We start from the raw sequence: 17,561 nt of genomic DNA, 5'->3' as shown, positions 1-17,561 counted from the left end.
TTAGCTATTAGCCACAACATGAATGAATGTTAAAGATATGTTACAGTATTGATTTTTTTAAGGTCAGCAATAACCAAACTAAAGATATTTTAGGCCATATACATGGGTGATGAAACTTTTTTAAGTGAAAAAAGAAATTAAAGAAGACCTTAGAAAATGGAACGATCTCCCTTGTTCTTGCATAGGCAGAATTAATATTGTCAAAATGATACTACCAAAAGCACTATCCAGATTTAATGCAATCCCAAAGTCCCAATAACATTTCTCATAGAAATAGACAAAGCTGTCATGAAATTCATCTGGAAAAAAATGGGAGACCCAGAATAGCTAACACAATCCTAACACAGAAGAGTGAAGCAGGTGGCATCACTATACCAGACCTTAAACTATACTGCAGAGCAATAATAACAAAAACAACATGATATTGGCACCAAATTAGACTTGTTTACCAATGGTACAGAATAGAGGACACAGAGACAAACTCACACAAATACATATTACACAAAGGTGCCGAAAACATACATTGGAGGAAGAATGGCCTCTTCAACAAATGGTGCTGGAAAAACTGGAAATTGATATGTAACAAAATGAAATTAAGCCCCTCTCTCTCACCATGCATAAAACTCAACTCAAAGTGGATCAAGGACCTAGGAATTAAACCAGAGACCCTGCACCTAATAGAAGAAAAACTAGACCCAAATCTTCATCACATCAGATTAGGCCCCAACTTCTTTAATAAGACTCCTACAGTGCAAGAAATAAAATCAAGAATCAATAAATGGGATTCAAACTAAAAAGCTTCTTCTCAGTAAAAGAAATAATCAGTGAGGTGAATAGAGAGCCTATAGAATGGGAGCAAATTTTTACCACATGCACATCAGAGAACTAATCTCTAGGATATATAAAGAATTCAAAAATCTTAACACCAAAAAACAAATAACCCAATCAATAAATAGGCCAAGGACATGAACAGACACTTCTCAGAAGAGAATGTACAATCAATCAACAAATATATGAAAAAATGTTCATCATCTCTCACAATTAGAGAAATGCAAATCAAAACTACTCTAAGATATCATCTCACTCCAGTCAGAATGGCAGCTGTTTTGAAGACAAACATAAGTGTTGGCGAGAATGTGGGGAGAAAAGCACACTCAAACATTGCTGGTGGGACTGAACATTGGTACAACCAATATGGAAAACAATATGGAGATTCCTTGGAAAACTTGGAATGGGATGGATTTGACCCAGCTATCCCACTCCTCGGTCTACACCCAAAGGACTTAAAAACGGCATACTACAGGGACACAGCCACTTCAATGTTTATAGCAGAACAATTCACAATAGCTAAACTGTGGAAGCAACCTAGATGCCCTTCAGTAGATGAATGGATAAAGAAACTGTGGCTTATATACACAGTGGAATATTACTCAGCATCAAAAGAGAATAAAACCATGGCATTTGCAAATAAATGGATGGCATTGGAGAATATTATGCTAAGTAAGCCAATCCCAAAAAACCAATGCCAATTTCTCTTATATTAGGATGCTGATCAATAATGGGGATTGGGGTAGGGAGCATGGGAGGAATGGAAGAACTTTACATAGAGCAAAGGGAAGGGAGCGGGGAGGGAGTAGGAAAGATGGTGGAATGAGATGGACATCATTACCCCAAGTACATGTATAAAGACATGAATGGTGTGACTCTACTTTGTATATAACCAGAGGCATGAAAAATCATGGTCTATATATGTACTGTGAATTGAAATGCATTCTGCTGTCACATTTATAACAAATTAGAATAAATAAATAAATTTTTTAAAAATTTAAAAAATATTTAGGGACTGTAAAACAGAATTAATGATAAGAGTCAGGCATGGTGGCACACGCCTATAATCCCAGTAGCTCAGGAGGCTGAGGCAGGTGGATCTCAAGTTCAAATCTCAAAGTTCAACAACTTAACAAAACCCTGTCTCAAATTTTTTTTTAATTAAAAATGTTTATAAAGGGCTGGGAATGGAGCTGAGTGGTTTAAGTACCCCTGGGTTCAATCCCCCATACCCCCCAAAAAAAATGTAAAATAAAATAAAAATAAGGGTTAATGGGATGTGGAAAGGAGCAGGCAGAGCTAACAGAGGAACATCAAGACACTGCAAGGAGGTAAATCCTGTCTGCTTTGTTAGATGGCAGGTTCACAGATGTTCATTTTTTTTATGCTACATTACACCAATTACTATCATTTCTCATATGTAAATATAAATTACTTGGCAAACAAATCTTAATGGAATTATAAAGTTGATGAAGAATTAGTTTCCAAATTCTATCTTTTATTATAATTATAACCTATCTCAGAGCTCACAGGGTCTGGACTACTGTAGTATAATATGTTTCAGACTTAACAGAGATCCCAAAATCTTAGGCTTGTCCAGGATGTTTAGCTTCTAGGTTTCCATGATGGCTGTGGAAGAGAGGGGGTGGCTCAACTTTAATGGAAGTAAACATTCTTTCCCATGTTTTTAACAACTAAATACAGAAAACTCAACTTACAAGCCCTCACCCTAATTTGATGGGCTTTTCTAGGCAAATAGAAGCAGAAACACTATTGGACAAGTAAATGGCTCCCTGCAGCTTTGAACAGAGCATCTCACAATGATTTTGTAGGTCGTAGTGCTAGCATCAAGATCTGTAGTCTAATATGCCTAACTGGCTGGAAATCTTTCCATCCAACCTCCATCACTTCAGACACACCCCAAGACCCTCAAGTGCATTTCTTCCTGTCTTGTCCTAAACCTCAGATTACCAAAAGTAATGGGATTTTCTTGTAGATTCTATACCCCTATTTTTGGTGTGTTAAGGAAATGAATGAATGAATACATATGTACCATTTTCTTTTTAATCCATATAAAAATCCAGATAGGAAGAGAAAAAAAAAGTCTACCACTAAAATTAGTACAAGTATTTTCAAAACGTTTTCTGAAACATGGGCCCCTTCCATGTGCTTGACCCAGAGTTCAGTTCTTCATAAACCACATAGCCAATAAGTGGCAGAATTGTGCTTCAGATATAGGACTTGGTTCCATAGAAGATGTACTTTTCATTACTATGGGTGTAGCTAAGTAGTAGAGCATCTTCTTAGCATGTGCAAATCCTGAGTTCAATCCCCAGTACCACAAAAGAAAGAGAAAAGAGAGGAGAGGGGAGGAAGAAGAAAAGAGAGGGTTTTTTTGTTGTTGTTGTTGTTTTTTTTGCAGGGAAATGACTCAACTGCAGATGTTGAGAAAGTCAAAATGAGATAATTCATCAATATAAGGGTATTAGCTTATAACCCTGAATTTACTACATGAAATGTCATAAATGTAGTTGGGTCCATGATTGTTTTTTTTGTTTGTGTGTGTGTGTGTGTGTGTGTGTGTGTGTGTGTGTGTGTGTGTGTGTGTGCGCGCGCGCGCGCGCGCGCCCGCATGCCAGCTCTGGGTGAAGCCACAGTCTGCATTATTTATCTATGTCTAAGTTGCTGTCTTTGATGTTGCACCCCGGGCTATAGCCTTCTTAGGTGCTTTTTTGTTGATTGCCACACACTTGCAGTTCTTAGAAGATGTGTTCAGACCTCTAAAAATGACTGTCTCGTGAGTCCTATACTATGGGGGTATGGTAAGCCAATTTCTTTCTGTGGTGGATAGATTTTCTGGTATCTTTTAGTTTCTAATTCTCTTAAAAGAAGAGAATTTTATTTTAAAGACATGTAACTACCATTTTCTAGATTTCCCAATGTAGATTTCACTTGATTTTTCAAAAGATGCTACGATAAAAGACATAGACCCCACCTCCACACTTGAATTGCAGTCAGGAAGATTTCAGTCATTAATAGTGCTTTATCCAACAGTGATGGAGTGAGGTAAGAGTAGAAGGTTTGACCTAAATTGAGGAACATTCTACCAAAAAAAATGGCTTCTACTCTTCAAAATATTAATGTCTTGCACCAAAGGAAGACCCAAGAAATATTCCAGATTTGAAATCCCTGAAAGACAGAACAACTGAGTGCAATATGGGAGCCAAGATTTTCTTTTACTATAAAAGACATTTGGGGGACGATTGGTGAATTCTGGATAAAGTCTGAAAGTTGTATTTTTATTGTATTGATGTTAATTTCCTGATTTTGATCATTGTGCTCAGGTTATATAACAGAACATACTTGATTTTAGAAAATATAGCCAATTTCCTATAACACCTGTTTTGGAAACACTATATTGTTCCAATGCAGTCTGTACATTAAGGAACAAATTGAGCATAATGTGAATTTAATTTTATTTGATTCATTTGATTATGCAGGATTTCATCCATGAAAAACTCGAAGTGGAAAACTGTTAACCAAGATGTATAGGAAAACACAAAACATACACACACACACACACACACACACACACACACACAGAGAACTGAAATATCTACCAATTACCTTAGTACATCACATGTGGCACGAGCTACCATCCAGCCTGTCCATATCCAGTATTATAATTTTCTGTCATTCTTTCACCATTGCACAGTATACTGACAAGCTACAACCTTTTTGGTACCCACTTCCATAAGCAAATTTCAGACCTTCTTCAATGTAGAATTACATATTGCTTGAGTGTTTATATTTCTAAACTACTTATCATATGCAAAAATGTGCTGCCATTTTTATTAGTGTCCTATCTTCTTCTAATGTGTCAGTGATTAAGTTTTTTAGTGTTGGGCCACAAGCATGGAGCATGGTGATTTTTAGGAATACACATGTTCCCATTAAAATAGAATTAATTATCTTTAAGTATTTAGGGTAAAATCATGTCTGCAATTTATTCTCAAATCTTTCAAAGGAACATTGTATATAGAACACATATGTAGTATATTGTACAAATTGGGGGAAAGAGAAGGATAAAGCTAATGTGAAACGTAGAGTAACTTTTAGGGCAAAGGATAAATGGTGATTCTTCATACTATTGGATCTTTTCTGTAAATCTGAAATTATATCAAAATAAAAAGATAAAATTATATCATATCCAATTTCCTTTATCTTAATTTTGAGATTTACAAATTGAAGTTCATGTGTGAGAAACTGTAAAGCTAAAGAAAAGTGTAAATTACTCAGCTGAGAAAATGAACAAAACCAAAGGTGAGAGAGGAGCTTTAAAAAACATTGTGTAGAAGACAGCACAAGTTTAGTTTGGTGCAAGCTATTCATATTTTGCATGGGAATACTACATCTATAAAATGGGAAAGAGAGACATTTTTCTTCATTAGGAAGATGCTTTGGAGGGATCTAACTCAGAATACTAATAAACCTTCATTTATTAAAATTATATAAACTAACATTCTAAATTTATTTAGAATTTAAGAATTTAAATTTATTTAGAATTTATAAACTTATAAATAAATAAATTTCTAAATTTATTTAGAATTTAGAATTTAAATTTATTTAGTGTCTTTGTTCTTTTTCTAAACAAAGCCTTTGATGTACTTTACTCACTGGGCATTCCCATTTACAAATTTAACTGTTATTAATACTTTAACTTCCTTTTTAAAAAAAGCCACTAACAAAATATTGACAGTAGTTAATTCGTTTTTTAATCTGCTAACATCTCTGTTCACTATTATTTCCCTGTGGGTTCCTTTTTCTTCCTGCTGAATTATATCTTTAATGTATCTTTTGTGTGTCTATGTCTGAAACTTTTTGTTATCACACTTGGAGGATAGTTTATCTGGGTATGAAACTATGCATTGACAATTATTTTCCTTTTGTCTTTGAAGATTTTGTCTTCTCTCTTCTGTTTTTCTTGGTGAAAAATGAGTTATCAGTCCAACTGTCATTCTTTAGTAAAAATCTATTTTTTTCCTCTCTAGAAACTTTTAAGATTTTTCTTTTACCTTATATTCTGCAGTTTGCTCTAATGTATCTAAAATGAATTTATCTTTATCCTTTTTTAGTACTTAATGTCTTTTAAATCCCAGTGCTTATGTCTTTCTTTAATTCTGGAATGTTCTTAGGTACTCTCTTTTAAAATACTTCTTTCTTTCTTTTCTTTCTTTCTTTCTTTCTTTTTTTTAATCTGGAGACTCTGACATACAATGTTGGCATTTCCCAATCTGTTATCCATGCTTATAACTGCTCTTTCATCTTCTTTTACTCTTGGTTTCTCTGAGACTTATTCTGGTGAAACCAATGGTATTATCTTATAGAATAAATGATATTCTTCTAATTTTATGGATTATATACAAGCAAAATGAGATTGGATTTTGCCCTAAGCAAAATAGCTACTAAGAAATAGGGCCTGAAGAAACCATGTCTTGCTAACTTCTGACTTAGATTCTGTCTTTTGTGAATTTATGAGTTTATCTCAAAACCCTAGAACAGTGAAGTAACTTCAGATTATCTGCATAATAAAAAAAGGATAAAGATAACTGCATTATCTTGTTATGTGGGCAGATGTAGTTGGGAGGATGAATGTGACGTCAGCCCTAGACTACAGGATACCACATGCTAGAAGACCTGAGAAGTACTAAGAGCTATATTTGGCCTCTTTTTTCATTTTCATTCTAAATTGTTTCTGAAAAAGAGAACTTTGATTTTTTTTAATGGTGTACAAAATGTCCATCTTTCCCATTCTTTTGACTGTCCAAATAAACTATTTACCAAGATTTTTTTGTATACCACTTGTCTCCTCTCAGTAGCAGAATTTTAGTTTTGTTTTCTTGGGCAGATGCTGTTAAACTTAGAATTTTTCAGCAACAGGGATGTGGTGACATATTTACAGTACTATTCTATAAATGTAAAAAGTCCATTATTGTTATTATTTGAAATTTGTTAGTAACCTACAGAGTGCCGGGTATCAAGTATCACCATTGTGGTGAGTGGGAGGGTCCAGGCTCACACAGATTGTTTCTGTGGAAAGCACATCTCTTATAATTTATTTTAAATATTGTATCTATTACTTTCTCAAGTAGGTCACTAACATTTTGGGGAGCTCACATCACTCAGCTTGGGCATTACAACCAAAGATGAGGTTGATGCATACATTATTCTGTCATTTATTCATTTAAAAATATTGACATCAGTATTGGCATCTGTTTTAACAGGGGAACTCACCGGCCCGTAAGGAAAACAAACATGGAAAACAGCTGGAATGCAAAATAATGAAGACTATAATGAAAGAAAGTGCTAGATAAGAACGGCATAGGGGATGGGGATATAATTTAATGGTAGAATACTTGCCTAGAATGAGCAAGGCCCTAGGTAACAATGCCCAGCACCACTGTGGGACAGAGGGGTGGCATAAGAGGATGTAATTAGTTTTACCCAAATAGATCAAGGGCAGCTTCCCAGAGGAAATGGTCACTTGAAATGGGTCTTTTTAAGGAGAAGTTTTCTAGAAAGTGAAAGTTAACTTCAAATGGAACAGCATTCCTAAACCTTAAAAAAAGAAAAAAAAACATGGCTGATTATAGGATGTGGCTCTGAAAGATGATACTAAGAGGTAGGAGCAGGTTTGCAGAATTCCTTGGATGCCTCACAGAAAGATTGAGTGTCCCTTCTGTTAAACAGGAGACGTCTGCTATTCTGGAAATGTTGAGGAAAGGAGATGACACCAAGATAGGCCAGTGCAAAGGCTGCTCCAGTAGCTCTCAGAAGAAACACTGAGCTCAGAACTCTAAACAGTGGAAATGGAGCAGAGAGAACAAGCCTCAGAGAGATCTAAGAATCCAGCACTGAATAAAGGTGGAACTGGAGGGCAAGGAGTGGTCTAGGTTAACTTCTAGGGTTCTTGCTTAGAAATCTATGGTTTCACCATTAAGCCCCAGCAATAAATATGTGGCAACTATTCCTCTTTCCATCTGTTTCTGACAGGCAATCCCCAGTCATGGAGGAAATAAACTATTGGTTTCCCCCAAAACAATGTCTTAAAGAAGCTGCCCAAGGGAAAAAATGGCTTCACTGTCTCAGCAACTTGCTAGGAAACTAATGGGAATAACATGTAGGAACATAGTTCTTCTAATTTAATGTCTTTGGAGGAATCCTCTCCTTTGCAGAGGATGGTTTTGATACCGAGTTCATGACTCCTGCCTTGAGCTCCCTTTCATCATTGCAGATGGAGTGCTGCTCATGTGTCTTACCAACCTGCTCTATGTTCATGCTCCTTCAAATGTTCTTTCTGAATAATTAGACTTTTTCACTTAGTTTTAAAAAGATTTCTGATAACTTGTGCATCACATATGGTGGCAGATGCTTTCACATGTGTCATTCAATACCCATGGCAACCTGAAAGGCAGGTAGTAACATTGGATTTACAGATGAGGAACTGAGTGTCTGAGACATTAAACTATCAAACCCAGGTCACAAAGCAAGTCAGCAGCAGAATCAAGGCTAGATGCAGGTTCATGTTGAATGCCTAATGGTTTTCTACCATCCAGTGTCCAAGCAATCTGGTAATATGAGCTTTCCTTTAGCATGCGTCTTTCTTTGAGATTTATATTCATTCATCCTTTTATTGTTTTCACCATAAATAGCCACTCTTATCTGTCATTAAAGTCACTAGACTGGGCACTGGATTGACCACAGGGAATCAAAGACCAGGGCAAAGAATGACAAGAAATAGGCAATTTTAATGCAGTTTAAGGAGTGTTCCAGCTGTATGCAGGGGATGATGTGGGAGATTCTAGGAAGGACATTCAAGCAGGAATTGGAACTCAGTGACAGCACCCCAGAGGAAGTGATATGTACTGAGCTGAGGTCTAAGGACTGAGTCAGAGGTAGCCAGGGGAAAGACGGAGAGAAAAGTTAGTTTAGGACATAGACACAGGCCCAAGGGAAAGCATGGTATGAAATAAGACAAAAAAGTAGGCCTGGACCAGATCATGGAGGATGTTATAAACCACATCAAGATACTTAAAATGAATCCTAAGATTGATGGAGCAGCTATGGAAGAGTTTTTTTGTTTTTGTTTTCATTTTTGTTTTTTTAAGCAGGGAAGGTATCTGAATATGCAAGCATTTTTTTTAAGGTGGCTATGGTAGTAGTATGAAAAGAGAAATGCTTATTAGACAAGCTCCAAAAGCAGAAACTACCCATCATCCAGGGCAAAAATTGGGGCCTGGATAGAGGAAGTGGCTGGAAGGATGGAAGGAGGGGAATGGGGTAGCAAACATGGGTCTTTGTAATTGAGACAATGGAGAGAGAAAGAAAAGTAAAGCAAGACTAACCCAGGTGATGAGGTGAGGCCATTCCCATCCACAGCAATAGAGAAAGAACCACTTTGTGGGGAGGGAGGAGAAGACTTCAAGTTTATTCATGTTGAGTGTGACACAGTGGACACCCAAAATTCTGTCACTTAGGCAGCTTCAAACATGAATCGAGAGATCAGGAGAGGGATGAGGTGAAGATTTAGGTTGGAGAGATGTTAGCATATGGATGGTAATTAATTAGCCAAGGAGAGGGTATAAAGTAAAAGGAAGGGAAAACATAAGCTGAAGAACATCTCCAGAGAAAGAGGATCTGGCAGGGGACCCAGACAGGGGACATCCAGAGAGCTGGGAATAAAATTAGGATAGCACACATAAGACAAGGAATGAGTGCTTAATCAACAGTGTCTGATGCCACTCACTGAAGACAGGTAACTGGATAAAGACAGGCAACTCTCTGTGGGTTTTAGCCCCTAGAAAGTCTCAAGGATCTTGGGTGAGAGCAATTTTAGTGGGGAGGTGGTGGAGGTCAAGTCTAGACAGACAATCTCTATCTAGGAAGAGGTTGAGCAACAACTTCTGGCTGGGAAGGATGATAGTTAGATGGTAGTGAGGACTGAGGGAATATGGAGGCTGTTAGTGTTTGCTTGTCATGTTAACATTGGATGAGACTTGAGCACATTGGAATGTTGTTGAGAAAGAGCTGGGGAGAGGGTGTTTGCTAAAACCAGAGCCCTGGGAAGGAAGGAGTATCATGGGAGTTGAGGACAATCCCTCTGAGTATGAGACACATAGGTATAAAGATTCAGGAAGAGAGGCCAGCAGAGATGGGATCCAGGTAAAGGGAGAGGTGCTAGAGGGAACTTCCCTCTGATAGCTTTAGTTTTTTTCTGTGACATCCAGGTCAGGGTATGTATATGTGTTGGGCACTGGCTGGAACACAGAGGGACAGGGGTCAACAGTTTGGGGAGAGTGAAGAAGGTTTGATGGAGATGGTAGTAAGCACTAGCTGGGTGAACCTGGAAGGTCTATAGTTTCCTAATGCTGGGAATATATCCACTTGTGAGGAGGAGTGTGCTTTCCAGTCTGTCTTGTGTTTGGAGCATGTTCTTAAATTATTTCCCCTGTTGCTCCTATAGAGAAGAGTCACATGTGGGCTGATTATTGGTCAGTGAGTTGTTGATCTGTGGAAGAGGGGTCCTGTTAAAGCCATCTTCTCCATCCTGGGTATGGCATTTGCCTCCTACATTAATACACAGGTGATAGAGGCTGACTCTAAAAGGGTCTTCTCCTTTAGAGTTTGGATGCATAGAATGTTTTTCACAGATGCCCTCAAAAAAGTAGGTTGGGATTTTTGCTGTGCTCCTTCTATAATCATCTTCCCACTTCCTCCCAATAAGAGTAAGTTTGCCCCAGCAGGCCAGGTTGTACCTAGTAGCAGGCCCTGAATGCATAGGACTCTCTGAAGAGGGCTGCTCCATCGCTCTGGGCTCCTTTATATTTTCTCCATAGAAACAGAAGGTGTGTGTAGGTGGAAGGCTTGCCTGGTTTCAGATCTAGCTCTGCTGCTCAGTCACAGTATAACCCTGAACATGTCTCCTCCTTTTCTGAGCCTCAGTTTTATTACTTATAAAACAGTTGTAACACTTATTTCCCAGGGTGGTTCAGAGAAGTTAGCCAGCCGGTTTCTATGAAGTGCCTAGGTATAAGAGATAAGCAGTGCCTGTCTATTCCTCTCCCCATTTCCAGTTAAAAGAAAGTACAATTCTCTAGCTTTTCAAAGGTGGGAACAGTTTGTGTTGCAGTCCACTGCTCTTCTCTTGCAGGGCAGCTGTTGGAGGTATGCATCTGGCTCTGCCCCTCAGTTTCCATAATGAGGTTGCCCACCAGGGTCTGCTCACCTGGGCAGTAAAGAACACAGAGGTACAAATGTTCAGACAGTGGGACAGAACGACCCGCCTCTCTAAAGACAGCCCTTAACCATTTCCACCCAGCTTCCATCAGCTTAAGATATTACTTGTAAGAGGAAGACAGATGTAGTCCATCCATTCTTTCATCAGAGGTCAGATTGGCAGCTTCTGTTGCCAGACCAAGCAAATTCAACACTTAAATGAATGCAGTTTGTCAAGGGATGTTTTTAACTTTTTTTTCTTTTGGTTTGGTTTTTGGTTTTCTGTTTTGTTTCACAAATATTGGGAAGCAGAGCATACCTGCCCTATGCTTGCTGCCACTCACCCCTACCCTCTTCGCTTTTATATCCCTTTTGGACCCATGAAGACACTGGAGTTTGCAACTGTTTCTACTCCAGGCCTTCAAACCCATAGGTATCCACAGAACAGATTTTTGTTTTTGTTTTTGTTTTTGTTTTTGTTTTTTAAGAAAGAGAGAGAGAATTTTAATATTTATTTTTAGTTATCGGTGGACACAACATCTTTGTATGTGGTGCTGAGGATCGAACCCGGGCTGCATGCATGCCAGGCGAGCGCACTACCGCTTGAGCCACATCCCCACCTCACAGAACAGGTTTTTGAATCCTCTTGATATGTTTGAGGCTGTTGTTCCTTTACTCAAAGACTATGTATTGTGCAGCTACTATGTGTGGTATATTAAGCTCTACTGTGTGTGGTATATTAAGCTCATGGGAAGCCCCACACAGGTGGCCTCTTTTAGATAGACATCAGAAGGAACAGTGTTTCCTGAGAGTAGTTATATACAAGACTTGCCATTTGGTGCCAGTGTACATGTTTTTCTTCCCAAGATGCCACCAGATCCTTCATTCTTTTCTTCCATACCACATCCTCTGGTCACCCCTTCTTTTATCATACTCTTTCTGCAGGCTTGGCCCTGTGCTATTGTTTCCTTCCTTGTTGGGAGAGTTTCTTCATTGTTTAGAGAGCTTCAGGTCCCCTGCTGTGTTCATGTCTGAGGAACTGAAGCTTCTGGTCTAAGAGGGTTTTAATGGTTACCACTACTGTGACCTTGATTCTGAGAGCAGCTTCTGGTCCCTTGTGTTGAAATACATTGCCAAATGTATGAGGTCTCCTGAATTCGTTCTAAATCCTCACCTTGCAATCTAGTTTTTATTTCCAAGTTGAAGGAGATAGAGAAGAGGAGCCCTCGCTCTGGCCTCATAAGTTCTTGAGCAAGCAGATTTTCTCTAGTTCTCCTTTTTATGAAGAAAAAATAGGTTAATTTTACAATAGGAAAGGGCTTTCAATTTCAACTCTAATATTCTAAGAACTAGCTGTGAACTGTTTAATTAGTGACCCATTCATACAAATTTGCAGTAAAACAGGAACTACAGGCTTTGAACCAGGATGAGTTGGCTGAATGACCCTAAAAGCAAGTCAACCATTGGAGCTTTGATTCCACATTTTACTCTCACATGGAATAAGATTAACTGCCTGCCACATGGTTCTTGTGTGACAGACCTCAATAGGATGAGGAACATGAAGTGCTGAGCAGAGCGCAGGCCACGCTGCCAGGCTTGAGACCAAGTGTTCCTTCCTATTGCTGAGCCATGAGTGGAGTTCTTATATTGTCCCTCTGTAACAGAGCTAACAGTCGAGCCCATCAACTGATGGGAGGTGGTGCTCTCAAAACGTTGAATCCTCCCTATTCATACCATTCCCAAATCTGTTTTGGTTTATCGAGTATGTTGCCAAACATAAGGGGGGTCTCCTAACCCATGTATGTTAGCAATTAGGTATTCTACAACCATGATTCCCTTCCCCATCAGAGTGAGCTTTTTTAAGGGACAGAGTTTCTTAGTCATCTCTATGTCTCTGGTTCATAGTGGGTCTCATTGAGTGTTTGTTCAAGACTGCTCAGAGGCTGCCTACTCTCATAAGCAGATTTGCTTATAGCATCTCCTCTCTAGCCTTCAGTCCCCTTACAGCTGGGACAGTGTCCAGGAATTCTCCCATCCCCAAGGAAGATATTGAATGCACTGGACATATGCTGGCTGATGGAATCATTAAGTCAAGTCTTCATCAGCTCAGGTCCCAGGACATAGTAGGAGCTCACAGTAGTAGCCTAGTTCCTGTTATCATTATTAACACCAAAAATTAAAACAAAAAAAGAAGAGGAGGAGGAATAAAATAAAGATGGGCATCCAGTCATTCACTTTGGTGGGAAGTGTGGACATTGATTGGAAGACTATTTCAGAGAAACAAAATGGCCCTTTATTCATTTTGGGGAAGGGAGGAGGGTTAACCAAAGAGTCTTTTTCAAGTGTTTGCTCCATCTTGCTGCCACTTTACTATGTGTGGCTGCTGTTGCTATGGCAATTCTTTAAGCAATTGAATAGAACAGCACTGAGTTGTTGCAAACCAGCTCTAATTGCTCCCGTGCACCAGGCTGCCCACACGACCACTCTCTGAACAGCATTCCCTTTTTCAGATGCGTATTTTCATAAATCTCTGGGCATTGTATAGCTCTCTTGCTCTTGTGACATTGCCATCTCAGGCAGAGGGCACAAGAAGCAGCTCTCGGTGAGAGAGAGGGCACTACCAATTTTCTCTGTGTGAAGGAGCAGTGCAGACCCCCATGCTCAAGGGGGTAGCAGGATGCAGGCTCAGCAGGGCCTTGAAACCAAATAAAGCATTTGTGGGATAGGTTTAGTATATATGTTTGCCATTGTGAGGCAATTTAATCATCTTTTTAAAGTCAACCAAACCATTCCTGTGCCCTCCTGCCCTGAGGGTCCAGTTCACTGAATGGTAAGAACTTCTGGTTTTAACCTCAGTGTGACTGGGGAGAAGAAATGGAAGAAGTTGGCATGTATTGTATCCCTCCTAGATGCAAGGCATTGTTCTGGACACTTTCTATGTGATCTGCCATGTATTTCACAGATGTAGTGGACAAAGGGTGAAGATTGGGGAGGAAGTAGTAGGATTCTATTACAGATGAGGAAACTGAAAGGCAGAGATTTCGAACCCTCACAGTCTATGCATGTGCAGCTGGGATTAGACCCTGGTTCTGACTAATTCTAAGCCTGTGCTCTTTTCTCTGTGCCACACTGTCTCCCAAGAAGGTGCCGGCCTTTGATGACACAGAGAAGGCAGATTTCAAGTAACTGTGTGGCACATGTCATTTAGCCAGCTCCCTCATTAGCATGCAAGGCCCATCTTTAAGGCATCTTAAAGTGTAAGGATTATAGTAGGAAATTTATTGTAACTGTAGCTTCTTTTGAACACTGACCATCTATCAAGCTCCACAGGGCCATGTGGGTATCTCACTTATCATTTAAAAAAAAATTGTTAGAAAACAAAAAACAAACATCCTGTGAATTAGATAGTACTCCCATTTCCCATTTTATAGATGAGAAAGTTGAGGCTCAGAGAAAGTAAGTGACTTGCCCACAGTTGTAACTATAGGGGTAGCAGAGCCAAGTCCAAATCTGACTCCAAAGGCCTTAACTACAAGGCTGCCTCTGCTGGGCTTATTTGGAAATGGATGCTCTACATGCATTTGAAAACTCTCCTGTCAGCATTCCAGGGAGCTTAATAGCCAATGGGAAATTTTCTTCCTCTTCCTGAAATATCTGTAAAATCAATTTAAACTTACAATTGACTAGTACCTAAAGACAGGAGCACAGCATTGGTATGAGGGGAACTGGAGGAAATGCCACCTGGGGAGAGCATTTCCATAGGAAGCCTCAGTATGCAGGTCTGTGTTTACATAAGAACCTTCTCAGCTGAGTCCTGCAATGTTAGGGTGATAGAATTGCATTTGAAAATTTTCTTTCTCCTTTTTATCATCTTTCTTTTTATTTTAATGGAGTGTATATGATGAGAAGGTATGCCAAAAAAGAAAAAACTGAACACTATTCTCATAGAAATAAAACAAAATTACTATAGCAGCGGGGTGATTTTTCTTAGTACATTACTCTTATGTGTTCACTCAAATGAGTTTTACTGAATACCTACTATGTGCCAGGTGCCACATTGGATAGTAGGGATGGAGTAATAGAACAGGAAGCTTTCACCTATAGAAAATAGAATGTGACTGAAATGATATGAACTGTACCCATTGTGGGACAGTCAGAGGTAGGCACTTAAGCTGTTGGCTAGTGAACAACTAACTCACTGAATGATATAAAGAATTGGCAGACCCAGCCTATCAGCTATGCTGCCAGGTCTCAAGGTAGCTAGCTATGTCACTTGTAGGCATTACATCCTGTTTACAGTTTACAAAGGCAGCAGCTCTCCTGATAAATTCTGTTCATGTTCACCAACCCAAATGAAGTCATGTGCCCTAACCAATCTCTGGCATGGAATTGAGACTTGGGATTGGCTTAGACACAAAACCTCACCCCTGGCTTTAAGGGTGGGACCTGGAATACCTTGTCCTCACAGGGAAAGCTGGGGATCCTGTTAGGAAAGAAAGAGGAGGGAATGAGTTGGGTAGCAGCCAATTGTAGTGAATGTGACCCTGGGTCCTCAGGGAGCTTCCATTCAAGGGAAATAGTCATCAGGGGAATAGGTGTTGTTTAAAATGCTTCATTCGCACTGAGAAGGAGGTAAGTAAGAGTGCTCTTCAGCGCATCTACTTCAGAGTGGTCAGCAAGGGCTGAAATTCCATCCAAGAGATGAGGGAGGAAATCTGCCAGCCATGTTGGGTGGAGGGTAGAAAATGCTCCAGGCAGAGGTGGGAAGGAGACTGCACACTGGAGGAACCAGAGGAAATCAGAGCCTAGGGTGCATCAAGTGAGGTGGCAAATGCCTGAAGTTGGAGATTTAGGCAGGGGCCAGTTCATGCAGAGTCTTGCAGGCCATAGGAAGGAGTTTGAATTTTATTCTAAATCAAAAGAAAACTAGCAAAGGGTTGTTAAAACAAGTGTGACATAATGAATTTTACATTTTAAAACTCCCACTGGCTGCTGAGAGGGGCCTTCGCTGAAGCACAGAGAAAATTAGAAGGTCTCTGTGACCACCCAGGCAAGAGGCTAGATGGCTTGGACCCATGGCATCAGTGGAAACAGGGGAAAGAGCTTTTTCGGATATGAGATCAGTAGGAGTTGTCAGCAATGTGCTGGTGCATTCCCACGGCCTCTCTTTTCCAGTCTTCTCTGTGCTCCCACATAGTCATTTATCTTGTAAAATAAATTATTGTGCCCACTTTACAAGTAAGAAATTTCCAAGAACTGGCCTGCATTGGTCTCAGCAGGTAGGACAAACCAGCTGGGGAGGAGAAGAACTCGGTTCTGATTCTGGGATAAGAGGCAGGATCCACTCAATTAACATTGCATGGGGTTGTTTTCCTAGTTGAAGCTTTTGTTTTTGAGGGTGATATTTTGAGAACTGCTGTCTCCGTGGGAAAATCTTAGTTATGTACAGTAGAGCCATCTCTGTGTCTACATTTTCTTGTTTAACACATGGCTGTCTTTATAATGAGTGCCTTCTTTATATGGGGTTATCAGAGTAACTCTGAATCTATTTTACAACTAAATTAATGATATCCAGGAAACATTTATTTGGCTCCTTTTCTATTTATAATATTGTTACCAACTAATTGCCTTTGAATGTTCCTACTTATAGGGTCCTTTGTGCTAGTTAAAATCCATCCCACGTAGATGAATCCCTAATGCCACTAGGGCTAGCCATCACTTGTGAAGATTCTCCTCTTGTTGGAATGACAGGAGCAATCATAAAAATTTATACCAGGGCAAAGGACCAGGTTGAGACAACATCTAAAACATAATAATGTGTATTTTTTTCCCTGATTACAAAAGTAATACATTTTAGCATAAGACATTTGGGAAAGACAGAAAAGCACAAGGAAAAAAGATAAAAGGATCATTCACATTCCCACCACCCAGACTCAACAAGCATTAAATTTTGATACATTTCCTTTTGAATATTTTTATTTCTTTTTATATAATTGAATTCATTCAGTCAATACATGATTTTTCTTTTTTCATGTAATTGTAGGGGGCAGAGTTGATGTTTTGGGTTTTTTGGGTTTTGTTTTTGTTTTTCCCGATACTGGAGACTGAACCCAGGGGCACTATACCATTGAGCTGCATCCCCCAGCCCTTTTTATTATTTTGAGACAGAATCTCGCTCAGTTGCCAAGGCTAGCCTCAAATTTGCGATCATCCTGCCTCATCCTTCCAAGTTGCTGGAATTATAGGCTAGTACTATGGTGCCTGGCACATCATATAATCATTATCACACAGATTTTCCTTAGTTAGTTGTAAGTGATCATATAATTACTTCGCTTAAATTTACTTACCTGTTCCCCTCTTGAGCCACTTAAAACTTTTGTTGTTTTGTTGTTTTGAATAATTTTATACAGAAAGAATCATTGCCATTTTAGAGTTTTCCTTAAAGTAAATTTCCATTA

General features: G+C 39.2%; 1 protein-coding gene across 13 annotated transcripts in view; it reads left to right on the top strand.

The window, feature by feature from the left end:
- Dennd1a (DENN domain containing 1A) overlaps nt 1-17,561 on the top strand; it is a 517,467-nt gene that overhangs the window by 377,076 nt on the left and 122,830 nt on the right. The gene's annotated exons all lie outside the window — the stretch shown is intronic.

Source organism: Ictidomys tridecemlineatus, chromosome 4, assembly GCF_052094955.1.
Source record: "Ictidomys tridecemlineatus isolate mIctTri1 chromosome 4, mIctTri1.hap1, whole genome shotgun sequence".
Taxonomy (NCBI): domain Eukaryota; kingdom Metazoa; phylum Chordata; class Mammalia; order Rodentia; family Sciuridae; genus Ictidomys; species Ictidomys tridecemlineatus.
Note: the sequence above shows the minus strand (reverse complement) of the source record. Positions and strands in the feature narration are given on the sequence as shown.